Source organism: Cervus canadensis, chromosome 22 (genome assembly GCF_019320065.1).
Source record: "Cervus canadensis isolate Bull #8, Minnesota chromosome 22, ASM1932006v1, whole genome shotgun sequence".
Classification (NCBI taxonomy): Eukaryota; Metazoa; Chordata; class Mammalia; order Artiodactyla; family Cervidae; genus Cervus; species Cervus canadensis.
Genome location: NC_057407.1, coordinates 5,474,822 through 5,501,162, shown reverse-complemented (window position 1 = coordinate 5,501,162; position 26,341 = coordinate 5,474,822). Strand labels below are relative to the sequence as shown.

The 26,341-nt window shown below is 45.0% G+C and overlaps 1 protein-coding gene across 1 annotated transcript in view; it reads left to right on the top strand.

Moving 5' to 3' along the window:
* Positions 1 to 23,478: 23,478 nt before the first annotated feature.
* Positions 23,479 to 26,341, top strand: part of HRH1 (histamine receptor H1) — a 142,245-nt gene continuing 139,382 nt past the window's right edge. The window contains exon 1 of the mRNA XM_043443029.1: positions 23,479 to 23,497. The gene's annotated coding sequence lies outside the window, so the exon portion shown is untranslated. The remainder of the gene's footprint in view (positions 23,498 to 26,341) is intronic.

Here is a 26,341-nt window from a genome sequence, read left to right as displayed (position 1 = left end):
CCTGAAAAGGAGGTAGGAGGTAGATGGGCCCCTCGGGGTAAAGCAATTGGAGATTTCATTCCCTGTATCGATCCCTCAGATCGATACTCTGAGACAAGAATAGCAAGACAGTCAAAAGAGGAGGCTGGGCCCTGCCTGGATAGAAGATAGGAGACCACATACATCTCATTCTCAGAGTCAGGAGAATGAGACTACACTCTCATTCCCCGACGACACCTGCACAGAAAAGCCCCTAGGAGGTCAGAAGGGGAGTGATGCTAAGTCTACCTGCCCATAGGCCTCTTTGGTGGAATCCATCTTGGCTGAGAGGCATGCAGGCACGCATGGGAGGATCCTGAGATGAACCAAACACGGGCTCTGAGCCAGGCAAAGCCGGACGATTGGCCAAAGGAAACCTGGCACAAATGCTGCATGTACGTGACTCAAACTACCTCCGTGAGGGTGCGACTCTCTGAGTCCACCCGTGTGTCCAGCCACACGCACTATATTCTTTTTCCTCCTAATGAACTCTTTACTTGTTTCACTCCTTTCTGTCTTTGTGGGATTTTTTTCCTACCAAGCTGAAAGCCCAAGGACTTTATACTAACCACTTGTTTGTTTTTTGTTTGTGCACATGCTGAGTCATGTCCAACTCTTTGCAACCCCATGGACTGCAGCCCACAAGGCTTCTCTGTCCATGGGATTCTCCAGGCAAGAATACTGGAGTGGGATGCCATGCCCTCCTTTAGCGGTTCTTCCCAACCCAGGGATCGAACCCGCATCTCTTGTGTCCCCTGCACTGGCCAGTGGGTTCTTTACCACTAGCGCCACCTGGGAAGCCCCACTGGTCTAGTGACTAGGATTTGATGCTCCCACTGCTGAGACCCAACCTCAGTCTCTGGGCTGGGAACCAAACCCCTGCTTCAAGCTGCTGCAGGCGAGGCTACCAGAGTTCAAAGCAAATACAATGTTATACGTCAGTAATATGCGGGTGGGGGTCGGGGAGGAAGGAAGAAAGGCAGGTATTGAAAAATGCCCAGAGTGGTCTGCAGGGATCCTGGAAGAGCCTTGCCCAAGACTCTGCCCCCAGAGCCAGAGTCTGTGACAAGTGTCTGGGGCAGGAGTGACCTTAGAGATGGGGATGTGGAGAGAGCCACTGGGGGCGCTGTCAGGAGCTTGCCACCATGATGTCAGAAGTCAAGTCTAAAGCACTTCAGAGACGATGATGGGGTAGGAACCTGTGTTTGTGTCGAAGCTGCAGTTCTGGAGTAGTTTTCAGTTGCTTTAATCTGGAATTCACAGTCCAGCTGGCATTGTCTCCAAGAAGGCCTCGCTGGCTCCAGCAGCCGCTTGGACAAGAGCTTACCTTCGGTGTTGATCAACCAGAGATTTTGCTAATTCGCATAATGACTTAAAAATCAGTGGGTTTTCAGAGGTGAAATCAGTGGCTTGTCAGCGAGCTTAATAAATGCTAGTAACAGGCACTTGTTGATGAAGTTACTGGTATTAAGCATATGTAGCTTGGCTAAAACATTTCAGAGACGCCCCCTCTCCCGGCAGGAAGAGGGGGATGAGACCCCATGAGCTCTCCAGATTCTGTATCTGGCCAGCGATGTAGGGGGATTCTAGTTGCCTGATAGGGACTCTTAATAGTCGCAGAATGTGGCTCTGGACTATTCTTACCTCTATCTAAGATTCACTGATTTTTTTTTAAATTTTTGGCCACACCCCATAGCAATGTGGGACCTTGGTTCCCCAATCAGGGACCAAGCCCGTGCCCCCTGAAGTGGAACATGGAGTCCTTACCGACCACCAGAAAGTCCCTAAGACTTCCTGAATTAATATCATGTTGCATGAACTGTTTGAGGCCTGCTTGCTCACAATTGTTGCTTAATAAATGTCACTGTAGGGGTGGAATTCTGTCCACAACTTCAGTTCCCCGTAGCCTGGTAGCCAGACTACAGGAAAGCTGCAAGCCCTCACATGATCCCTCTAAAATGAACATGGCTTCTGCATCTCACACTGACTTAGGTTTCTTTGCAGTAATGACCCTAGGAGTCACTGAGCCTGCAGCCAAGTCTTCTAAATCCCAGGCCATTGCTCTGTCCCCAGCAGTTGGGAGTAGCCAAGATACAGGTCTGCCACCTCCTTGAAAGTATCTTCCCTCCGGCCCCAAGACCGGGCTGCTGGCCAGAAGCTCTGCCTTTAGCAAATGAGATGGCCGGGGGAGAGCACTGCAGGGTAGAAAATGCCTTGGGCTCCCTGAATTCCAAGAGAGATATCAGTGTTTGAGATCCGTCTTCTTTGGGTATCTGCAGTCACCAAGGGCCTTCTGGTGGTACCCCTCCATGACCCAAACCCCAGGCACAAGGGTGCTCTGGAACTTGTCTGGGCATCTCCTGCCCTCCAAGGAGACAGTGGATGAGATGGTTGGATGGCACCATCAACTCAATAGACATGAGTTTGAGCAAATTCCGGGAGAGAGTGAAGGACAGGGAAGCCTGGCCTGCTGCAGTCCGTGGGTTCCCACAGAGTCAGGCACGATTGAGTGACTGAACAACAACAAAAGTCTGTGAGGGTCGAGGAAATAGGAAGTCCAGAGAGGAGGAGGAGGGAACAAATCTGATTCTCACCAACAACCCCCATGTCCACCTGGATCAATAGCAGATCCAGGGAACTCCCTGGCAGTCCGGTGGTTAGGACTCCAAGCTTTTGCTGCCTAGGGCATGGGTTCAGTCCCTTGTTAGGGAACTAAGATCCCACAACCCACAAGGCATGGCAAAAAAAAAAAAAATGGATCCATAGATCTGCTGGTGGAGACGGCGCTCCTGCTGGACACGCTCTAGAAGTGCAGTTTAGAGTGACTCTCCAGAAGGAGCTGAGACTTTAGAAAGATGGGCTTTTCCAGAAAACTCTGCCACTCCCGAGACTCAGGGGGGCCAGCAGAAATGCCTGGGGCCTGGGCTGTAAATTTGTGATTCAAAACTCCTTGTGTCGTTAATTCATTTATTCATGTCCCTCTCTCCCATCTAGACAATAAACTCCATAGGCCAAGATGATCTGTCCTGTTAACTACTTTATGGCCACAGCACGTAGTACACCTTCACTAAATACTTGTTGAATGAATGAATGATGGACGGGAAGCAGATGACGAGGATTCAGCTATCACCCTGCAGCTCTGCCCTGATGAGAGTTTCCTCCACTGCACGGTGACAAGACCTCACGGGGCGGCCCTGGGGGAAGGAGACCTGAGCCCTTGGGAGCTGGAAGGGGCTGAGCAGAAGGAATAATGACCACGATGTCCAGAGACATTCTGGGCCATCTCAGACCTGCCTTGGAGGTTTGGAGGAGCAGGAATTAGCATGTAGTGAGCACGTGCCGTGTGGCAAGCACTCGGTGGACATTGTCAAGTGCACACGTTCTGCCACACTCCCTGGAGCCATGACGAGGCCTGGCTCCGCTCCTGCTAGTGGACACATTGGTCAGAAGGTGACACCAGGCCCATCTTCATCTGTAACAACAAGAGTAGAAGACACCCTGATTCTGCACAAGAAAGGCACCCCTGTAACAAAGGTAAGGACCATTGTTGTCTCCATTTGAAAGATGGAAATGTAGGATCAGAGCTTGAAGGCACTTGCCTAAGAGGATGTGGTTTAAAATGTATGTTGTTCAGTCGCTAAGTCCTGTCCTACTCTTTGCGACCCAATGGACGGCAGCACGATAGGCTCTTCTGTCCTTCACTCTCCTGGAGTTTGCTCAGACTCATGTCCATCGAGTCGGTGATGTCATCCAACCATCTCATCCTCTGCCGTCCCCTTCTCCTCCTCCTCTCAATCTTTCCCAGCATCAGGGTCTTTTTCAATGAGTCAGCTCTTTGCAACAGGTGGCCAAAGTATTGGAGCTTCAGCATCGGTCCTTCGAGTGAATATTCAGGGTTGATTTCCTTTAGGATTGACTGGTTTGATTTCTGTGCAGTTCAGGGGACTCTCAAGAGTTTTCTCCAACAACGCAGTTCAAAAGCATACATAAAATGTACGGGACAGAATCAGTCCAGGTCCATCTGAGATCAAAGCCCTGCTTCTCGCTGGAGCAGCCCCCTGAGCCCTATTTCTGGTCAGCCAGAGGAAGGCAGGGGAGCCAGGAATCCTGATTGCTTCCTGGCACCGAAGGCCTTCCTCTCCGTGTGCAGAAAGCAGAAGAGAAGGACGCAGGCTGAGCCCGCGGAGCAGTAAACAAACACCAACATTCCCTTAATGGCCTGGAGCCATCTGAGCCCCTGAGCCAAACTTCCACTCCCCTGACAACCCCGACACAAAGGCAAGCCAGGAAGCCCCCGCCTCGGGGAGGCTGAATCTGGGCCAGCGGGTGGGTGGGGAGCGGGGCCCCTGTGTCACCTCACCCTCAGGGGACCCCTGCAAGGACGGCGCGTTTTAATGCAGGGGAGGAAAGTGAGGGCTGCCCCTGCCCAGTGTCCACACGCAGTCTGAACCCAGAGGCCACGTTCTTTCCAGCTGTCGCATCGCCCCTCTTAGAAAGAGAAGCATTTTAAAAAGAAAAAAGGGTTTCCCGCTGCCGTAGCGGCAGAGAATCCAGTTGCCTCGCCGTAACTGATTAAACTTCCATTGTGCTGCTGTTTGGCATCCCCCTCAGGTCTTGTCTGTGTCCTACGATTCTCTAACGTTTGCTCAGCTTCCAGTCGCTTTATTTTTTCACGTCCGTTACCTCGTTAGCGCTACTCACTCACTGTGTGAGGTGGGTGTCTAGTCACATGTACTGGGAGCTCAGTCGCTCAGTCGTGTCCGACTCTTTGCCACCCCTTGAACTTTAGCCCGCCAGGCTCCTCCGTCCATGGAATTTTCCAGGCAAGAATACTGGAGTGGGTTGCCACTTCCTTCTCCAGGGGTCTAGTCATATCCCATTTTACAAAGGAGGAAACTGAGGTCCCAGGAGCTTAGGAGAGTTTCCCAAGGTTACTCGGCTGAGAAGTGATGGAGACAGGATTTGAACCCAGACTGAAAACCAGGCCCATTCTTTTAACCACTGTGCTTCATCCGGGCTGTTAAAAACAAACAAAAACTATTCAGTGGAGTCAATTTAAAGATCTTATTGGCCTTATTCAATTATTCATGGATCAGACAGCATCCCAACTAGCAACTGGAAAAGAGTCCCCAGGAGCTGTACAGAATGAAAGACGTTTATAGGCAGAAGAGGATGGGGCGAGGAGGGGAGACTCGCAAAGAGCCGTTCGTTAGTGGCAAGGTCGCCTTTCCTTGAGGGGACAGCAGGCTTCGATCAGACAGATTCTGTCACTAGTGCTAACCAGGTAATTCCAGGCTGACTGGTTTAAGACGCTGTTCCTAGGGAAGGCTGAAACTGTGAATAAGTTATATTTAAGTCTTTGTTTGGTAACATGGAACTTAGCACAAGTGACCCCATTTTGGGTCTGTTGTCTCTCCTTCTTTTCAAGGTTTTTTTTTTCTTTTTTTTTGACCGTTTGTTTTAAAGTCTTTATTGGTTTTGGTACAACATTGCTTCTGCTTTATGTGTTGATTATTTGGCCATGAATCATGTAGGGTGTTAGTTCCCTGACCGGGGACTGAATCTGCGCTCTTGGCATTAGAAGCACAGTCTTAACCACTGGACCACCAGGGAAGTCCCTGCCGTCTCTTTTTTTTTTTTTATTTTTTTTTTTATTCTATTTTTTTTAATTAGTTGGAGGCTAATTACTTCACAACATTTCAGTGGGTTTTGTCATACATTGATATGAATCAGCCATAGAGTTACACGTATTCCCCATCCTGATCCCCCCTCCCACCTCCCTCTCCACCCGATTCCTCTGGGTCTTCCCAGTGCACCAGGCCCGAGCACTTGTCTCATGCATCCCAACCTGGGCTGGTGATCTGTTTCACCATAGATAATATACATGCTGTTCTCTCGAAACATCCCACCCTCACCTTCTCCCACAGAGTTCAAAAGTCTGTTCTGTATTTCTGTGTCTCTTTTTCTGTTTTGCATATAGGGTTATCGTTACCATCTTTCTAAATTCCATATATATGTGTTAGTATGCTGTAATGTTCTTTATCTTTCTGGCTTACTTCACTCTGTATAATGGGCTCCAGTTTCATCCATCTCATTAGGACTGATTCAAATGAATTCTTTTTAATGGCTGAGTAATATTCCATGGTGTATATGTACCACAGCTTCCTTATCCATTCATCTGCTGATGGGCATCTAGGTTGCTTCCATGTCCTGGCTATTATAAACAGTGCTGCGATGAACATTGGGGTGCACGTGTCTCTTTCAGATCTGGTTTCCTCAGTGTGTATGCCCAGAAGTGGGATTGCTGGGTCATATGGCAGTTCTATTTCTAGTTTTTTAAGAAATCTCCACACTGTTCTCCATAGTGGCTGTACTAGTTTGCATTCCCACCAACAGTGTAAGAGGGTTCCCTTTTCTCCACACCCTCTCCAGCATTTATTGCTTGTAGACTTTTGGATAGCAGCCATCCTGACTGGCGTGTAATGGTACCTCATTGTGGTTTTGATTTGCATTTCTCTAATAATGAGTGATGTTGAGCATCTTTTCATGTGTTTGTTAGCCATCTGTATGTCTTCTTTGGAGAAATGTCTGTTTAGTTCTTTGGCCCATTTTTTGATTGGGTCATTTATTTTTCTGGAATTGAGCTGCAGGAGTTGCTTGTATATTTTTGAGATTAATCCTTTGTCTGTTTCTTCATTTGCTATTATTTTCTCCCAATCTGAGGGCTGTCTTTTCACCTTACTTATAGTTTCCTTTGTAGTGCAAAAGCTTTTAAGTTTCATTAGGTCCCATTTGTTTAGTTTTGCTTTTATTTCCAATATTCTGGGAGGTGGGTCATAGGGGATCTTGCTGATGCCGTCTCTTTTTAACAGGGCTCCGTGTTCAGTGCTTTGCTATCATTAGTTCACTTAATCCTGGTGATGAGCTTGCAGTTTAGGGGGACTTATTTAATCCCAAATTACCATTAGAGTATAAAAACTTGGCAAGAGGAAGACACTTGCCCAGGTCACATGGCGAGCCGCATCTGTCTGCCTGGAAAGTCCCAGAGACACATTCCCTGATTCTCATGGAGAATAACCATGTCCCTCCACCACGGTGCAGGCTTGCTTGCTTGTTCTGGAGCTGGGCAGAGGGGAGTTATGGGCAGACCTGTGCGAGCTGCCCGGTTTGCCTCGGATCTGGGATGGGGGCGTGGGAAGGCTTTCGTAACTTGGCAGGTTGGTTAGTCGGTGCGGCCTTGAGTCTTCTCCTCCGTCAGCTGTAGAAAGGGGAATGGAAATCAGCCTGACCCATCTCCTCGCTCCCATTGTCTTCTCACTGGGTCCTTGAACCTTCCCAGTGGGAAGGACTCTCACCAACTTGCAAAGGAAGAAGCAGAGGCTCGGAGTGGGGAAATGATTCATCTAAGGTCACGTAGCTCGTTGAGCAGGGATCCCAACCCAGGGCGGTCCAGAAGTTGGGTTCCTCCCTCTGCTCCAGACACCCCAAATGTTCAGGCCCCATTCAGGAGGGTCTCCTAAGGTCCTGCAAAGTTAAAGAAAGCATCAGTTACCTACGTGGGGCCTTTCTCTTCCATTTTTCTCGCTGCTTGACCCTCACCAGGCTCGGTGCCATGCTGGGGCTCCACACCAAGGCTGTCTTTGCCCAATTCTGTGCCCTCCAGACAGCATGAGCCTTGCCCTTTTCCTGCCCTCCCTTTCTAGAGGGGTATCTGGGAAGCACAAGGCAGAGAGACAAGGCCAGGTGTCAGGGGCTTGAAAGGCTTACAGCTCTTGCCAAGGAAAATGTTAGACTTCAGCGGACGAAAGTTATCTTTCACACACTCCAGACCAATTCCCATTTTCTTGCCACTACACGCCTCGAAGATGTCTCTCTGGAAAACAAAAGATTAACGTTTTCGCATTTGTTTAAGAGAGATGGTGAGATATGGAGATGTATATGAAAGAGTCTTGACTGGCCAGAGAAGCAGATGACAACTTGGTTTGGGGTCTTAGTTGTGCCTTGACAAAGCTGTGTGACCTTGGGTAGTCACCTTCCTTCTCTGGGCCTCTGTACAAAATAGGAAAGTTGAAATAGATGATCTCTAAGTTTCCCTCTGCTCATCCCTGACTTTCTATTAATTGAAATTTAGCATGACCTATGTATGTCTTGCTCAGAGTAAGTTGTGTCTTGTCCATCAACTGGAGTTAAGGTAAATGTGTTGAGGTCCAGTCATATAATGGACTATCATTCAGCTTTAAAAAAGAATGGGTGCTGGTAAATGCAACATCATGGATGCGTCTCAGAAACATTCTATCAAGTCAAAGAAACCAGACACAAGGAACTGCAGGCTCTAAGAGTCCATCATAGGACGTTAAAAACAGACAGAACTTAACTGTGGTGAGAAAAGTCAGAGAGTGGTTGCTTTATGTGTGTGGAGGGGTGGTGATTATTGACTGCAAAGGAGCATGGGGAACTTTTTGGGGAGTAGAGGTACTCCACACCTCAGTCTGGGGGAGTTACAGCAGTATAAACAGGTGAAAATTCATCAAGCTCTACCCCTAAGATATATGCATTTTTCTGTACCTTAATAACTCAGTAAAACTCTATTATAATATATAATTATATAAATCCTAATGCACAAATGTTATGTGCATGTATGTATACATCTATAATCATATATGTGTGTGTATTGCTCCTAGAACTGTTCACAATAAAAACTACTAGATGTATCCAAATGGAAAGTTTTGACAAAGCAATTAACAAACTATATACCCCCGAGTGTGCTCATGCTCCAAGAGGAAGAAAAGGCATCTGATCGTTTTTGATAAGAACTGTTTCTCGGTGTGACCATGCTTTGGAGAATACCACCGTGTCTAAGAGATGAGGAGGAGAAAGTTTCAGTTGGGAGGAAGTCTGCTCAAGGCTCAGGGGAGCCCACTGTGGCGGGAAGGGGGCAGGAGACTTCTTTTCCAGACGCGGCCAAGTCAGTACCAAGCACCGCCTTTCTCTTCTCGGCAGGACCCAAAGCCTTTAGGGGAAAGCCGTGCGTCTGGTCCAGGCCCCGCCCCGCTGCAGGCATCCGCCCATCACCCCCAGGCTGAGCCCAACCCTGGGTCACAGTGCCTGCCTTGGTGGCATCACTGTATGAGTCAGCTCTGGCTGCCGTGACAAAGGGCCACGGACCAGAGCGCTTAGTCGACAGAAATGGAAATGTTTCCTCAGTTCTGCTGTGATCTCGGACGTCCAAGGCCAAGGTGCTGGCAGGGTGGTTTATTCTGAGGCCTCTCTCCTTCCTTGTACATGACTGTCTCCTCTGTGTGTGTTTGTGTGTCCATCTGGGTTGCCTCTTCCTGTTAGGACACCTGAAGTATTAGATTAGGGCCCGTCTTCTTTTAATCGAATCACCTCTTTTTATTTATCTTTGTGCTGAGTCTTCGTTGCTATGCAGGCTTTTTCTCTAGCGAGCGGGGGCTTCTCTTCCTTGCTGGGGCCCGGGCTTCTCACTGCAGCGGCTTCTCTTGCTGTGGAACGTGGGCTCTGGGGCGTGTGGGCTCAGGAGTCGTGGAGCACGGGCTTAGCTGCTCCACGTGGCACGTGGGATCTTCCGGGACCAGGGATCGAACCTGGGTCTCCTGCATTGGCAGGTGAATTCTTTACCACAGAGCCACCAGGAAAGCCCTGAATTACCTCTTCAAAAGCCCTGTCTCCAAACGCAGTAACATTCTGAGTTACTGGGGTTAGGACTTCAGCATGTGGGTTTGGGAGGTGGTTTATTTTTTTTTTTTTTGGCTGCACTGTCTTAGTTGCTCTCTGTGAGCCCTCTGTTGCGGTCTGCAGGATCTTTAGTGGTGGCGTGAAGCTCTTAGTTGCTGCATGTGGGAATGTGGGATCCAGTTCCCTGACCAGGGATTGAACCCAGGCCCCCTGCGTTGGGAGTGTGGAGCTTTAACCACTGGACCGCCAGGGAAATCCCCAGCATATGGGTTTTGAGGGGACACTACTCAGCCCATAACACCCATCAGGGACACTTCCTGTCCAGTTGCAAAGGGAGCTTTCTAAAGCACAAGGGCGATTGTGTGGCTCCCCACTCAGAAGTATCCCGTGTTATCTCACCGCTGATCCTCAGGATACATCTCACATTTCTAACCCCAACTCAAGGCCCCACTGCAGTCTGGCCCTGCCTCCTGCCTCTCCTCAACTCTCGCCACCCTCCCTCGCTCTCTGCTCCCAACACTGCCTCCTTGCTGCTCTATTCCTGCCCCAGGGCCTTTGCACAAGTGGTGCCTTTGTCTGATGTGCCTGGGGAAGAGTTGGTTCTTGAGGAACTCATCTCTCATTCTCACCCTTGCAGATGGCACTAGTGGTAAAGAACCTGCCTGCCAATGCAGGGGATGTAAGAGATGTAGGTTCAGTCCCTGGGTCATGAAGATCCCCTGGAGGAGGACAGGACAACTCACTCCAGTATTCTTGCCTGGAGAATCCCAGGGACAGAGGAGCCTGGAGGGCTATAGTCCACGGGGTTGCAGGGAGTCAGACAAGACTCAGCACGCGTGCAGATGACTCAAAAAAATAAGAAGCTTTTATCTACTCCTCCTCTCTCCTCTAGACCTTTTTATAATTCCTGGCGTTGATCTTGATACCTCCAGGAGCTTTTGTGTTTCAGAGCCTCAGACAGAACTTTCCAGGCTTATGGAAGGACCTCACCTGTACAGGACTTCAAATAGAGAGGGAGTGGTCTGTGGAGGGAGACTGGGGCAGAGGCAGAGACTGCCTGGGGAGGAAGGGGCTGGAAGGGAAGGGGGTTTCTCAGGGCTGTTGATTTTGCAAAGCAGGAAGACAGGGAGTATCTCTGGGGTTCCAGGGTTCCAGCCTCTGGGAAGGCTGGAGAAATAGCCCTGAGAACTTGAGGCAGGCAGGTTTCCACAAATGGTGGGGAGGGAAACTTTTGGAGTTAACAGGGGCTGGTCTTTGGAGCACAGAGAAGCAGGCCAAATGACTACCATGGGGAGCAGAAGGATAAATGACCACAGTAGCCTCTCAGCAGGCTGGTGGACAAGTCCCACCCCTGTTTTCCTGTTGTCACAGAAAGCCCCCGTCGTTGATTCTTGTTTGAGCCCCTAACTGAGTAGCCCATAAAACCGTGCCTGAGACGGAAGTGCTTGCCACCCTGGTGAGTGGGGCCAGAGGGGCAACCTTACATGATTGAGGCAAGTAAGCTAATGTGACCTTGTGTGTGTCTGTATGGGACCTGGTCTCCAGAACAGGCTGACTTTAAACTGAGACTGTGTGCCATTTAACACAGGCCCCGAGTTAAATCCAACCTTCTCACTTCAGCCAGAATACATCAAAGTGACTCTTTCAGATCCAATAGCTTTTTTAGCCTGAGAAATGCCACTGAGATTCCAGCTGTCAGCCTCTGGGCAGGTTCCAGAACTGGGTCTGGATGGGCCAGACCCTGCTCTCTTCCTGCATTTTTCTCCTTTGCTTTCTGGTTGAGGATTGCACTTTTACCTCTCAGGGGTGGGACTGCTAGAGAGTATACAAGATGCTCAGTGAAATGTGAATTACAGGTAAACAAATAACTTGCACTAGAAGTTCTGTGCCCTGGAGAAGGAAGTGGAAACCACTGCAGTATTCTAGCCTGGGAAATCCCATGGATAGAGGAGCCTGGCAGGCTACAGTCTATGGGGTTGCAAGAGTCAGACCTGACCAAGCAACTGAGCATGATACAGCACACATTATGGAGCAAATTGGTGCCTGCCTGTGATGGCCAGTTCTACCTGTCAGTTTGGCTGGACCACAGATACTTGGTTCAACATTATTCTTGATGTTTCTAAGAAGGTGTTTTGGGGGGGATGAGGTCAACATTTAAATTGAATTTTGAGTAAAGCAGATTGCCCTCCATAATGGGGGTGGGCCTCATCCGATCAGTTGAAGGCCTTGCTAGAATAAAGACTGACTTCCACCAAGCAAGAAGGGATTCGGCTAGCAGATGGTCCTTGGACTCAAACTACAATTCCTCCCTGGGCCTCTAGCCTGCAGGCCTACACTGCAGATTTTGAAATTACCAAGCCTGCACAATTCTGTGAGCCGACTCCTTGAAATAAACCTCTCTATATACACATGTGCACATTCTGTTTGTTCTCTTTCTCTGGAGAACCCTAATAAACCACCGTATACTTTTTAGCTTGTCCCACGTCACGCTGCTCATCCTCTTAGGTGTCTGCTTAGATGGCATTTTCCACAGGAAGCCTTCCCTGGCCACCACCAGCCCCACTCCCAAGCTGTGTGAGGGGCCGCCTCTGTGTTCCCAAAAAACCTGTAGGCTCTCCCTTGTACTGCTCATCAAACTAAGCATTAATTTTCCCATTACAGAGATTTGCAAACTGGGTATTAATGATTTGTGTCCCCGAGTAGATTATGAGCAAAAGCTGTGTTTTACTCACAGGCCTGGTTCACAGTTGCTAAATGATGAATGAATGAAAGAATGAATGACATGAATATGTGTGAATGCTTACATGAGTTCCTATTCCTGCTGTAACAAGTGTTACAAACCAAAAATCAACTGGGTAAAATTTAAAGATGTTACTTGCTTTATTTAACAGTATTCATAAATTGGGCAGAATCCCATGTAGCAAATAAAAAGGAGCTCTCCTAGATGTTGTACAAAATGAAGGATGTTATAGGCAGAAAAGGGTGGGGCAAGGAAGCTGTACTAACAAGAAGTGGACTGGTTTTGGTGAGGTCATCTTCCTAAAGAGGATGGCAGGGGTGTGTCATGCAGATGACCTGACTAGCGCTGACCAGGTAATTCCCAATGGACTGGTTTAAGTTTCCATTCCTGGGAAAGGGGAAACTGTAATAAAGTTAGGTCTTAAGTCTCAGTTTGGTTACGTGGCATTTAGTATAAGTGACTCCATTTGGAGCCTGTTGTCTCTCTCGCTTTTGTTTTTAATAACTGCCCACTTTTGGTCGAGCTCTCAGTCTAACTGAGAGATGTGATCAAAATGTAAGGCATGAGCCCTACTTCCAGCTACCTCTCTGGAGTTCTTACAGTTTTTACTGACCCTCCATGTGGTATTTACAAGTCATGACCTCTTTACTGAATCTCTGTGATATTCAGAGGTCACAACTTCAGGTTTGCTTATTTTAGGCTGACCATTCTCTTCGTTCCTTTTCTGACATTCTGGTCTTCAAGAGATCGTCTGCTTGGTGATCGGCAGTTGCCAACATGAATTGAAAGCTTTCCAGAGAATACAGCACACCAGGGGAACTACTTCGATTACTATCAGCAGGATACATCTCAGTGTCTGGAGTGTGCTTCAAGAGCTGTGTTCCCAAGACCCAAACCAATCAGAATCTAACGAGCCAAAGAAAGCAGTCAATTTCTTAAGCCAACTGCCTAGTTCAGTGACCTTAGGTAGCTGAGTTTCAGTTTCTCCAGGAGTATTAATCCATTTTCAGCAAGTGGTGTTGGCCATTACCCAAGCAGCTCCTCACTCAGCCAGAAGATAATCAAGGGGATAGCCTGTGAGCAAGAAAAACTGTGGTCAGAGAATTCAAGAATTTTTGTAGGGCAGCAATTGCTTTAGCAGCAGATTCTACAAAATCTTCAAAAGTTAAGGAGAAGTTTCTGATCATAGTTTTGCATTTACTCTTAGCAAGGTGAGGAGTGATCTACCAAAGGGAGATAATTTTGAATCATGAATTGTTGCTATTCTTGTTCAGTCATTAAGTCTTTGCAACCCCATGAACTGTAGCACGCTGAGCTTCCCTGTCCTACACCATCTCCCAGAGTTTGCTCAGACTCACATCCATTGAGTTGGTAATGCCGTCCAACCATCTCATCCTCTTTTCCCTCTTTTGTTGCCCTCTTTTTCTCCTGCCCTCAATCTTTCCCTGCACCAGGGTCTTTTCTAATGAGTTGACTCTTTGCATCAGATGGCCAAAGTATAAGAGCTTCAGATTCAGCTTCAGCCCTTCCAGTGCATATTCAGGATTGATTTCCTTTAGGATTGAGCAGTTTGATTTCCTTGCAGTCCAAGGGACTCTCAAGAGTCTTCTCCAGCACCACAGTGCAAAAGCTTCAATTCTTTGGTACTCAGACTTCTTTATGGTCCAACTCACATCCATACATGACTATAGGGAAAACAGGCTTTGACTATATGGACCTTTTTCAGCAAAGTGATGTCTCTGCTTTTCCCATTTGAATCTGTGGCTCAGGACTAGAAAGGTGACAGCCATAGAGGTCAGTAAAATTTAAGAGTTGGTAGAACACACAGGAGGTTTTCTTCTGCTTACCTTTGCCTTAGGTTCCTTTCCTTATAAACAGCTTGGATGCAAGGCTATCTGGGTTTGGAGTTGTCAATCAGAGGTAAGGAAATGGACTTGCAAGATCAGAGAGAGGGGTATTGTATCTCTGACACAATAGAGAGGGGGCTGAGGAGTTTTTTTTGTTTGTTTGTTAGTTTGTTTATTTTAAATATTTATTTTTACTTATTTATTGTATTTGTCTGCACTGAGTCTTATCTGCAACACTTCAGATCTTTGATCTTCACTGTGGCATGTGGAAATTTTAGCTGCAGCATGTGGGATCTACTTCCCTGACCAGGGAACGAACCCGAGATCCCTGTATTGGGGAGGGGGGCATCTTAGTCCCTAGACCATCAAGGAAGTCCCTGTTTATTTGATTGTTTTTTTGAGAAACCGAGGAGTCCAAAATCAAGAAGAAGTTTATGAGACAAGCAGAAAGAACAACAGGATCACCAGCATCAAAGCAAATCCATAGTCTGTTTATTCTCCTTTACAGTGGCCTGAGTTGTGTGAACAGTAACCGTTCCAGGCCAGAGCAGGGGGAAAATGGGCAACAGAATTATAAAGAGCTTCTTGGTGTAAGAATTAGGAAAAGAATGGTCAGAAAGGGAAGGAGGAATGGAAAGAAACATGCTTGATCCTCTTGATCTGATGCCTTGGGAGGAAGCAGTCTGCCTCCAAGTTGACCACTTCCAGGTCAATTTGATTGTGAAGTCTCTGGTATTTGCATATGACCTGATGTCAGATGGGGGTCTTCTTCATTGTGAAATATGTCCCAAAGTTTCAACACCTTATCATTTGGCCCTGGTGTCAGTGGTCAGGGATACTTGCTCTGGTCCTTCACATGAATCTCATTTTCCCAACATCATCAGAGTAGAACAATAATAAGTGCATGTGAACAACAGAAGACCTTGTCATTGTTGTTGTTGAGTTGCTAAGTTGTGTCTGACTCAACCTTCTTTATGGTCCAGCTCTCACATCCATACATGACTACTGGAAAAACCGTAGTTTTGACTATATAGGCCTTTGTCGGCAAAGTGATGTCTCTGCTTTTTGATACACTGTATAGGTTTGTTACAGCTTTCCTTCCAAGGGCAAGCATCTTTTCATTTCATGGCTGCAATCACCACCCACAGTGCTTTTGGAGCCCAAGAAAATAAAATCTGTCACTATTTTCACTTTTTTCCTGTCTATTTGCTATGAAGTGATGGGACCAGATGCAATGATCTTCGTTTTCTGAATGTTGAGTTTTAAGCCAGCTTTTTCACTCTGCTCTTTTACCTTCATCAAGAGGCTCTTTAGTTCCTCCTTAGTTTTCTGCCATTAAAATGGTTTCATCTGCATATCTGAAGTTGTTGATATTTCTCCCAGCAATCTTGATTCCAGCTTGAAATTCATCCAGCCCAATATTCCCCATGATATACTCTGAATATAAGTTAAATAAGCAGGGTGACAATATACAGCCTTGACGTACTCCTTTCCCAATTTTGAACCAATCCATTGTTCCATGTCTGGCTCTAACTGTTGCTTCTTGACTTGCATACAGGCTTCTCAGGAGGTAAGGTGGTCTGCTATTCCCATCTCTTTAAGAATTTTCCACAGTTTGTTGTGATCCACACAGACAAAGTCTTTAGCATAGTCAATGAAGCAGAAGTAGATTTTTTTTTGGAAGTCCTTGCTTGGCCATAGTTACAGATCTGATTAGGGTTCATTATAATGCAAATGACAAAGAAATTGTTTTAAGATAATAGATAGAATTATGACTGATAACAATATACCCAGGACACATCAGAATTTTAGGAATTCTGTATAATTTCTGAAATACTTATAACTTGTACCTTTATGTTGTTATTGTTTAATTGCCAAGGCACATCCAAATTTTTTGTGACCCCATAGACAGTAGCCTTCCAGACTCCTCTGTCCATGGATTTCCCAGGCAAGAATGCTGGAATGAGTAGCCATTCCCTTCTCCAGGGCATCTTCCTGACCCAGGAATTGAACTCATGTCTCCTGCATTGGCAGGCAGATTCTTTACCACTGAGCCACCTGGGAAGCCCTATATCTTTGTGAGTACAACATAAAGAAGGCTTGATATTAGTTTGTTTTTTTTATATTAGTTCTTATGTGACAATTCTTCCCCTGTAATTTAATATGTCAAATAAGCCTGATTAGCTTGTTGTTTTTGTTGTTGTTTGGTTGCTCAGTTGTGTCTGACTCTTTGTAACCCCATGGACTGCAGCACGCCAGGCTTCCCTGTCCATCACCAAATCCCAGAGCTTACTCAAACTCATGTCCATTGAGTCTGATGCCATCCAACCATCTCATCCTCTGTCGTCCCCTTCTCCTCCTGCCTTCAATCTTTCCCAGCTTCAGGGTCTTTTCCAATGAGTCAGTTCTTTGCATCAAGTGGCCAAAGTATTGGAGCTTCAGCTCAGTCCTTCCAATGAATATTCAGGGTTGATTTCCTTTAGGTTGGACTGGTTTGATCTCCTTGCAGTCTAAGGGACTCTCAAGAGTCTTCTCCAACACCACAGTTCAAAAGCACCAGTTCTTCAGTGCTCAACCTTCTTTATGGTCCAGCTGTCATATCCATACATGACAACTGGAAAAACAACAGCTTTGACTATATGCACATTTGTTGGCAAAGTAATGTCTGTGCTCTTTAATATACTGTCTAGCTTTATCATGGCTTTTCTTCCAAGAAGCAAGCATCTTTTAATTTCATGGCCGCAGCCACCATCTGCAGTGATTTTGGAGCCCAAGAAAATAATTAGTTTAACATCCTCCTTTTTCTAAGGAGAGAGAACATGTCTTCTGAGATGTTCCAGGGATCCTTTCAGAAAGTCCCAAAGTTACTTCTAAGTCAAAAAGACTTCATTTAGAATTTGATTTGGTGGAGTTTGTTTAAAAAAAAAAAAAAAAAGAAGTCTTCGATACTTGACTAAATAAAGACCACAGGTTATATAATGAAGCAACACTTAGATATCTGTTTAACCAAAGTGACAATAAAAGATTTCAAAGGCAAAAAAAAATTACACAGTCCTAAGCAAAACTTAGCTCTTTTATTATTGAGAAAACTCAGTTTTCTTAAATACTCAAAGACCTTTTTAAGACAGCACAAAGAATAGGAAACTGTTTTGTAAGACATAAAATCTTTGCATTCTAGGCAGATTACTCAAAAGGTGAAGAAAAACCTTTCACAATATCTTTCTTATCAAGTGCAGACCAATAGTCTAAAAAAAAAAAAACAACTTTGAGAAAGCTGAATTCTGATTTTGTACCAGTACACTTTTGATATAAAAAACTCCCTTTTTAACTTTAATTCATTCTAGTCTGAGCTTGACCATGCATAAAATTCCTTTCCTAAGAATCCTTTTGCACAAAACTCCCGCAAGTTATTTTTTCATATCCTTTCAGATTTTGTCCTATGTATTTTTTCTGTTTCTCACCCTGGATCAATCATTTTGCTTTTTTACCTAATTTTCATAAACATTTGTTTTCTTTTGCCCTTATTATTTCTAAGTAGTTTTAGTTACATGTATTGATCAGAATTCTTAGCTCTTAGAACCTTCAATTTCTAGTGAAGACTAAGAAATAAGCAAGTATAGACTGTCTCTTTCTCTAGTGTCTTTAAATTGGCAAATTTATGAATAATGCATGAATAAACTCTAGAAGCATATGCTTCCTCACAGTACAATTTTTTAAATGAGGAAGAAGACATGTTTACTGGTAGACTCAAATAGCTTTAGTTTCTCTGAGAAGATGTTAAAAGTGGGTAAAACTGTATTCAGTAATTAAGTGTTTGGAGATGATCTAGATATTCAATGAGTTTCCATCATTTAAATCATCAAAACCTAAAAGTTTCAAATTACAAAAAATATTTGGCAAACTACTAGGTATGCTTTTACACATAGTTATTTCTGAAAGTTCGCCTACAAACTCTTATTTCATTTACATCTGTCTACATCTCTTGTTCTTAACAATTATATTTTGACTATCTGTGAAAGCTTCTTAAGATATTGAACAAAGTCAGCCATCATCCCAAGCTATTTTTCTTGCCAACAGATTCTTTAATAGAGATAACATGAGCTTATTTGACTTTAGTAAGCCTGAGTAAAAGTTTTACATTTAATACTGATAATTCTAAAGACAGACCTGTTTTAATCAAATAAAAAAATTTAAACTAGTTTTTATTTACTAAATATTTAGCCTAAATATTTTATTTACTAAATATTTCAATGGTAAGTTGGAAAACATTTGGATTAATTTCTATACTTTTGAGAGTTTAGAAGCATTTATTTTCCTTCAAGTCAATTAAATAAAACTCTTTTAAAAGCTAATCTTAGCAATACCACTCAAAGGTAGAAAAATATCACACATCTACAACATATATTCATAGATGTAAATCAACATTTAGATAAATGCAAACAGAGATCTTCTAGCTTTGACATTTTTAGCCATGAAATGGACATGATAATGTAAAACCCATTAGCTTATAAAAGAATAGTTGAATTCAAACTTTTTTTTTGGCAGTTGAAATAAGTGTACCTGCTGGGATGGTTAAAGTTTTTCCTATTAATATTTTTGAAGAAGACACAATATTTGTATTCATCCTTGGCAAGTAATCTTTATGAAAGTTGTGGGCTAGATTTTTAGTGAAGGATTTCTATGGCAGTCTGTATTTTTTAAAAGCTTCCTGCTCCCTTGTTTTCAGTCTTAGGAATCGGAGATGGTAAAGATAAGTGGATTTTGAATTGTTTCTAGAGCAGCACTTCAAATTTTGCAGAAATTTGAAAGCCAAGGACAATTGTTTTTAATTCCTCAAAGAATGAGTTGTAACCTAAATGATACCTAGGGGCTGATCTGCCCTTTCAGATACTTAATACATTATCTTCAGTTTGCTTCTTTATATGAGGGAGAAGATTTCCAACTAAGATGGAAATTGAATGAGTTCTGTGGTCTGGATGTAGGACTGTTTGTCTTTAGAATGTTTTAGTAAATCTTTCCTCAAGAGTTTCAGAAGATTTTACTTTTCCTCTAGATACACTTAGCTTAAGGGGAAAGGCTTTTAAAAATATTCCTATCAGGCTCTGAATACTAGCTTCCAATTTGGCCAACATTTGACAACTAAGCCACATTAAAAATCCTTTCAAAAAGAAATCCTTTTAAATATCTTGTTAGGTTTCAGCTGAGACAAGCAAGAAGTATTTCTGATGGTACTGAACCAGCCCCTGGACACAGGAGCCATCCCCAAAGAAAGGCGCAAAAGATAGCATCCTTCCATGATCTAGGGCTACTCCCGAAGGGAGCCAAAGGAAAGAAGGACTTAGACTGCTCCCATGAGAGCTGGCTGTGGACCCTAGCCACAAATGGAGTTCAACCCACATTTCTTTCCGGCCATATTTTGAGGCCCCCTCCCAGCCTGGCAGTTACCAAGTCAAGCTGTCAGGACACTGACAGGAAGGAAGGTGACAGCTGTCCCTGGGAGAGAAAGGGTCAATAACCATTGGGTCTAAACTTGGAAAGGGACAATATGAAAAGATATTTTCTTCTCTCCGCCAAACACTAGAGGCAGAGATTCAGGGAAGCTGATGTTGGTAAGAATTCTCACCCTTCGCTGGCTTCTCCCAGTTCTCCCTGGATTGCGTTAGCATGCTCCAATTATCTACCAGAATTTAGCATAGCCTTCCATTAATTTTAATGTTGGTTTCCCTTGGCTGTTTAAGGGACTAGCAGAGCAGTTTACCAGAAGATCCTTTAGAGATCCATTAACCCTCGGAGGGGCCCATTTGGGAGTTCTTCAACGGGCTTCCCTGGTGGCTCAGTCGGTAAAGAATCCACCTGCAACACAGAAGATGCGAGTTCAGTCTGTGGGTCATGAAGATCCCCTGGAGAAGGAAGTGGCAGCCCACTCCAATATTCTTGCCTGGGAAATCTCATGGACAGAGTCGCCTGGTGGGCGTTGCAATGAGTTGGATACGACTTAGTGACTAAACCACCACCACCACCTTCAAGGGTAGATATGAAGACATGCAAGTTGATGTGGAAGGATTTGCATAAAACCTTTGAGGAAAAGCTTTTCTTTCCAGTGTCCCGGTTGATTACAAATGAGACGCTGTCCCACTGGGGACAGTATTCTCATGATGGAGCCCTAGAACACATGATGCAGCGGATGAGGCCCAGGTGTTATTTTAGGTTTCTGGCCTTGGAGCAATTGCAGCTTGATGGACCTTTGTTTACAATCCTTTCAGAGTGCTCAGCTCTAGTCATAAGTCCAGTCAGGTCAGTGGCCTCCCATTCTATTTTCTGCTTTTTATCTAACCGCTAATCTCAAGAGATAATCCATTTACAAACAGGGCAGCCAGAGCAGGCTGGGTGGCATGGTTTATTGTATGGAACCCGAACACTGAAGGAAGAGAGGTTCCAAATGGGCTTTAAAGGCTGGTACAGATTCATCTCTGTTTTGTTTGCCTGTTTGAATAACAGACCCATCAGTGCAGGCACAAAGACTAGAAAGAGCTTCTAAAAGATCAGTTTCTATTTTGCAAGCTTTTTCTGGTCCATAAGGAGACCATGTTGAAAACTGAGGATCTCAGATATCATCCTTGGGGTTCTGACTTTCTGCTTCCTGAATCCATTTTTGAGCTTCCCAGGTGGTGCTAGTGGTAAAGATCTCACCTGCCAACCCAGGAGATATAAGAGACGTGGGTTCGATCCCTGGGTCAGGAAGATCCCCTGGAGGAGGGCATGGCAATCCACTCCAGTATTCTTGCCTGGAGAATCCCATGGACAGAGGAGCCTGGCGGGCTGCAGTCCATGGGGTTGCACAGAGTCAGACACAACTGAAGCGACTTAGCAGCAGCAGCAACCGGTCTTTACCAGCATGCGCACAAGATGCTAAAGACCTGGCAGCCTGGGGTCACGGGCCTCATTAAGGACTCTAAATTTTTCAGAAAACTTGGGGATCTTCCCTGGGTTTAGAAAATTCTTTACTCCTTCATTTGGTCCTTGACCAAGGGGTGAAAGGTCCCTGGAGAGGATCACCTGCAGCCTCAGGGGGTCTTATTTTATTTTTCTATCATTTTAATATAACTGAAACAGACTGCTACAGCGACACTGCAGTTTACACAGAGAATTGCATGATTTTGCTGTTAGAATTCTGACATTTGTTGAAGCATTTGAGCTTTACCTCTTTAAAAAAATGCATGTGGTCCATCAACAACAGATGAATGTGTGTCTGTATTCAGTTCAGTCGCTCAGTCATGTCCAACTCTTTGTGACCCCACCGACTGCAGCACACCAGGCTTCCCTGTCCATCACCAACTCCTGGAGCCTGCTCAAACTCACGTCCATCGAGTCGGTGATGCCATCCAACCATCTCATCTTCTGTTGGCCCCTTCTCCTCCTGCCTTCAATCTTTCCCAGCATCAGGGTCTGTATACATATATATTAATATGTATGTGTGTCTGTGCTCAGTCACATCCGACTCTTTGCAACCTCATGGACTGTAGCCCGCCAGGCTTCTCTGTCCATGAAATTGTCCAGGCAAGAATACTGGAGTGGGTTGCCATTTCCTCCTCCAGAGGATCTTTCCAGCCTGGGGTCGAACCTGTGTCTCTTCTGTCTTCTGCATTGGCAGGTGGATTCTTTACCACTGCACCACCTGGAAAATATGTGTACATATACACATACACACACATATACGTATAGTAATAGACTTCTACTCAGCCATTAAAATCAATGAAATTCTGCCGTTTGAAACAACATGGATAGAGCTAGACAGTGTTATGCTTAATGAAATAAGTCAGACAGAGAAAGACAAATATTGTCTGCTACCACATTTATGTGGAATCTAAAAGATAAAATGAATGAATATAACAAAACAAATTCACAGATATAGAGAATAAGCTAGTGGCTACCGGCGGGGAGCAGGTAGTGGGGAAGGAGGAAATAGGGGTAGGAGATTAAGAGGCATAAAATCCTATGTATAAAATAAATAAGCTAGGGAATTCCCTAGTGGTCCAGTGGCTAGGACTCTGCACCCTCACTGCCCAGGGCCTGGGTTCAGTCCTTGGTTGGGGAATTAAGATCCCACAAACCAAGCAGCACAGCCAAAAGTAAATAAATATAATTAAATAAGCTCAAAGGATATATTGTACAGCACAGGGAATATAGCCAATAATTATAATAACTTGAAATATAGTATAATATATAAAAATATGGAATCGCTATGTTATATGCCTGAAACGAATACCATATTTAAATCAGTTATATTTCCATTCTTAAAACGAAATGGAGGTTTCAAGGTTTTTTTCCAGCACACAATCCTTCACAACAACCTTCTAGATACTTATTTTCTACCTTTTCTGAAAAAAGATAATTCTCATTTACCAGAACCCCAGACACCACTGAAGAATTCAAAGCTCCTAAGCTCAGAAGTGATCAAAACACACAGATAAGTATAATTAGTAGTCAAAGGCTTGGTTTAAATGTTTGAAGAACAGTAAATACCCACTGGGAGGAGGGCATGGCAACCCACTCCAGTGTTCTTGCCTGGAGAATCCCCATGGACAGAGAAGTCTGGTGGGCTACATATAGTCCACGGGGTTGCAAAGAGTTGGACCCAACTGAATGAGTAAGAACAGCACAAACACCCACTAAAAAATACCAACTAGATTATCAATGCTTTTATGAGATAATAACTCATCAACTAAAGCCACCTAAGTCTGAAATTTCCTGTATTTATTGTCTATTGGTATAAAGCCTTCATTCTTAACTCTTCTTATGCCATCCCATTCTTAACTCTTTTATAAATTAAACAATACACTTTTAGCATCCCACAGTAAATCATCACTTTCAAAAGTTATAACATACATCTACATGCTACACAAACATACATTTCTCTAGATAAGCATTTTGTCACATATCACCATCCTGAAATAGTACAAAATTTTAAAAAAATGAAACATCACAAAACTGTTGCATATTCCTTTTCCCCACTCGTTAGCAGGTAGCACTTTTTAAAAAAGAGAAAGCAATGAAAAACCAGAAATTTTGCAACCAGTGTTTGACTTCAACTCTTTACTTTCTTATCATCTTCTAGTATCACCCTGTCCTGGTACTGTTCTGGATCTTGTCTCTGAGCTTGAATATGCTGAGGAACAACCCGTTCCCCCAAGAAGTGGTAAGCAGGGCTCTTGCACAGGCTGGAGGACAAGAGAGGGTGAGGTAGGTGGTACCATGCGTCTGAGAATGGGTGTTGCTGCTCTGTGGCTGCCAAATATTCCAATATTCCTCCAGTTCCCAAGCCAGTGCGGAACCTTGGTCCTAAATGCTCATTTCCCTGCTGTCCTGCTCAAGCGCTGCCAAAACCCGAGGTTGCACCATGTGGACCCGTAAACTCAGACTTCACGCTTTGGGGACGTGGTCCCGCTGAGTTGGTGAACCTCTAATAACGATGGGAATATGGAGGATACTTAAGATATGGGGGAGGACAATCTTGACGGTCACAAAGGAACAATTTGTAAACTGCACAGGCAAGAGCAGGTAGCTTCCAGGATAACAATCACCTCATTGATGCCACAGGAATCTGGACTGTACGACTCACAATAATCAGAGAAAGAGTTAAAGCTGTGATTTCCCCCAGGCTCTCTCACCTTCTTCTGGCCAAGTTCCGTGTAATCTAAGTTCTACCCCAAGATACAGGAACCTCTTAGTTCCTCTTGGGAACAGGCTTCAGAGGATTCATAGTTTTTCCAGCTCGGCGTAGTTTTTTCCAATTTGCACTCGATATCTGTACTGGCCTTACATTCCCCTGTGCACTGTAACCAACCCACCCTCTGTTCTGACACTGTATGAATTTGGGGGCATAAGCATCCCGTCCAGCTATGCCTCCAACATGTCTCCCTGTGGGGCTGGAGCCAACCCACAGGAAGTGGTAGAACCATCCTAGTGGACGGTCAGAGCTTTTACATCCCACAGCGGTATTCTGTCCAGGTTGTTCCAGCCCCAGGCAGGGTCGCAATCAGCAAACAAGACAGGAGGTTGAGGAGAGGGCAGGGTCTGATCACTTCTGGCCCACCGTTCTTGGCGGTGCTCAGTGACAATGGCAAATAAAGGCAGTGGAGGAGACTGGTATGAGTTACGTCACGCTCATGGTCTTTTATTTTATGTGCATCTTCTACCTTTTAATTTTTCATTAGTCTTTGTCAGTGACTCTTAATGAAGCTATTTTGGAGTTTTGAAGCCCTTTGGAGGCTTCTGCATGACAACTAAATCAGGAAACCTATTGTTTGTTTGATTGGAGAGCCCTTGCTTTCAAGTGCATTTCTTAAGTGACCTTGTCTTAAACCATTCCTCTTAATAGCCGTTATACTTCTAGGTCATCTTAGCCTGGGACCACAGCTCTTAGACGTAAACAAGCAAGTATGCTGAAAGTGTGCTCAGCTCGTGGGGACCTCAGGACCCCATTTCTTCAGCAGAGCCTTGGGTCTCTCGGAGCCAAGTTAATATTATACTTAAGAGGCATGTGCCACTGGGTTGAGAATTCGTGTGGTTTTACAGTGCACCTCATTACACAGAAATTTTCTTTAGGCTGATGCGTGAGCTAGTGTCAACCTAACCCATTCTGTGATCAGCGTGTTCCAACACAAGAGTCTTGGAGCTAGGTGGTGAGTGCCCTAACAGCTTTGAAGTGCTCGGTCTATGCCCACCAGTGTTGCAGCTTTTTGGCTTCTGCAATTCCCACCAGAAATAGCCTTTCCTTCCTGTTAACACCCCAGCAACAACCAAAGAGTTGTTACTGCGGACTGGCTCAGAGGAGGCCTTGCGTGCACCACTAGCCATTCTCGTATGGACCTGGGGACTGGCGAAAGGACTGAACCAGCACGTCCCCAAAGAATGCGGACTGTGGACTGGGATTCCGGTCAAATGGGCCACTGTGGGCTGAACTCCCAACCCAACATGGAATCCAGGGACTGAGCCAAGAGCTCAGAATTGGGACTGTCTGCTGACTCAAGCTGACCTGCCCTGGGCTGGAAAGTCAGGTACATCAGTGGCTCCTTGCAAAGCGAACAGAGCTCTGAACTGAGGAGAACTTACCCCCAGCCCTTGGAAATGGCAAGAAAGGCAGAGAACTAAAGGGGTTTGTGCCTGCCAACTCCTGTGTTTCTTGTTGTCCCCAAAGTTGTCAAAGGTTTCCTCCAGATCCCATTGCTGCCACAAAATCTGTTAAAAAACGAAATTTGCCTGAGTAAGCTTTAAAGATCTTATAAGTGTATTCAGTGATTCATGAATCAAACAACATCCTATCCAGCAGATGGAAGGGGGCTCTGAGATGCTGTGCAAACTGAAAGGTTTTTATAGGAGGGAGGGAGCAGGACAAGGAAGTTTTACCAGGACCAGGAAGTTATTCCTTCCTTCGGGGGGAAGTAGGCGTCTTTTATTTTTAAATTTTTTAAAATTTCTTTGGACTTGTGTGTTTCTAGTTTGTTCCTTCATTTGTACAGTATTTCTCTACCTTTTCATTTTTTTTAATTTGTTGTGTTTGAGGTCTCCGTTACCCAGGCTTCAAGGTTGAATTCTTTCTCCCTTTTGGCTTCTGCCCTCCTAAGGTTGGTCCCGCGGTTTGTGTAAGCTTCGTGTAGGGTGAGATTTGTGCTGAGTTTTGTTTTGTTTTTTTCCTCTGATGGGCAGGCTGAGTGAGGTGGTCATCTTGTCTGCTGATGACTGGGTTTGTACTTTTTCTTGTCTTTTATTTGGATGAGGCGTCCTGCACGGGACGCTGCTGGTAGTCAGGTGATGCTTGGTCTTGTATAGAAGTGGTTGCCTTTGTGAGTGTCTCTCTGTCTGATACTCCCTAGGGTTAGGAGTTCTTTGGTAGTCTAGAGTCTTGGAGTCAGCGCTCCCAATCCGAAAGCTCAGGGCTTGATCTTGGGCCAGTAACAGAGATTTCACAGATGGTTTATTATGGCATTAAATGTTATTAATACAAATACCCAGAAACGAGAAACCAAAGGTGAACACCAGA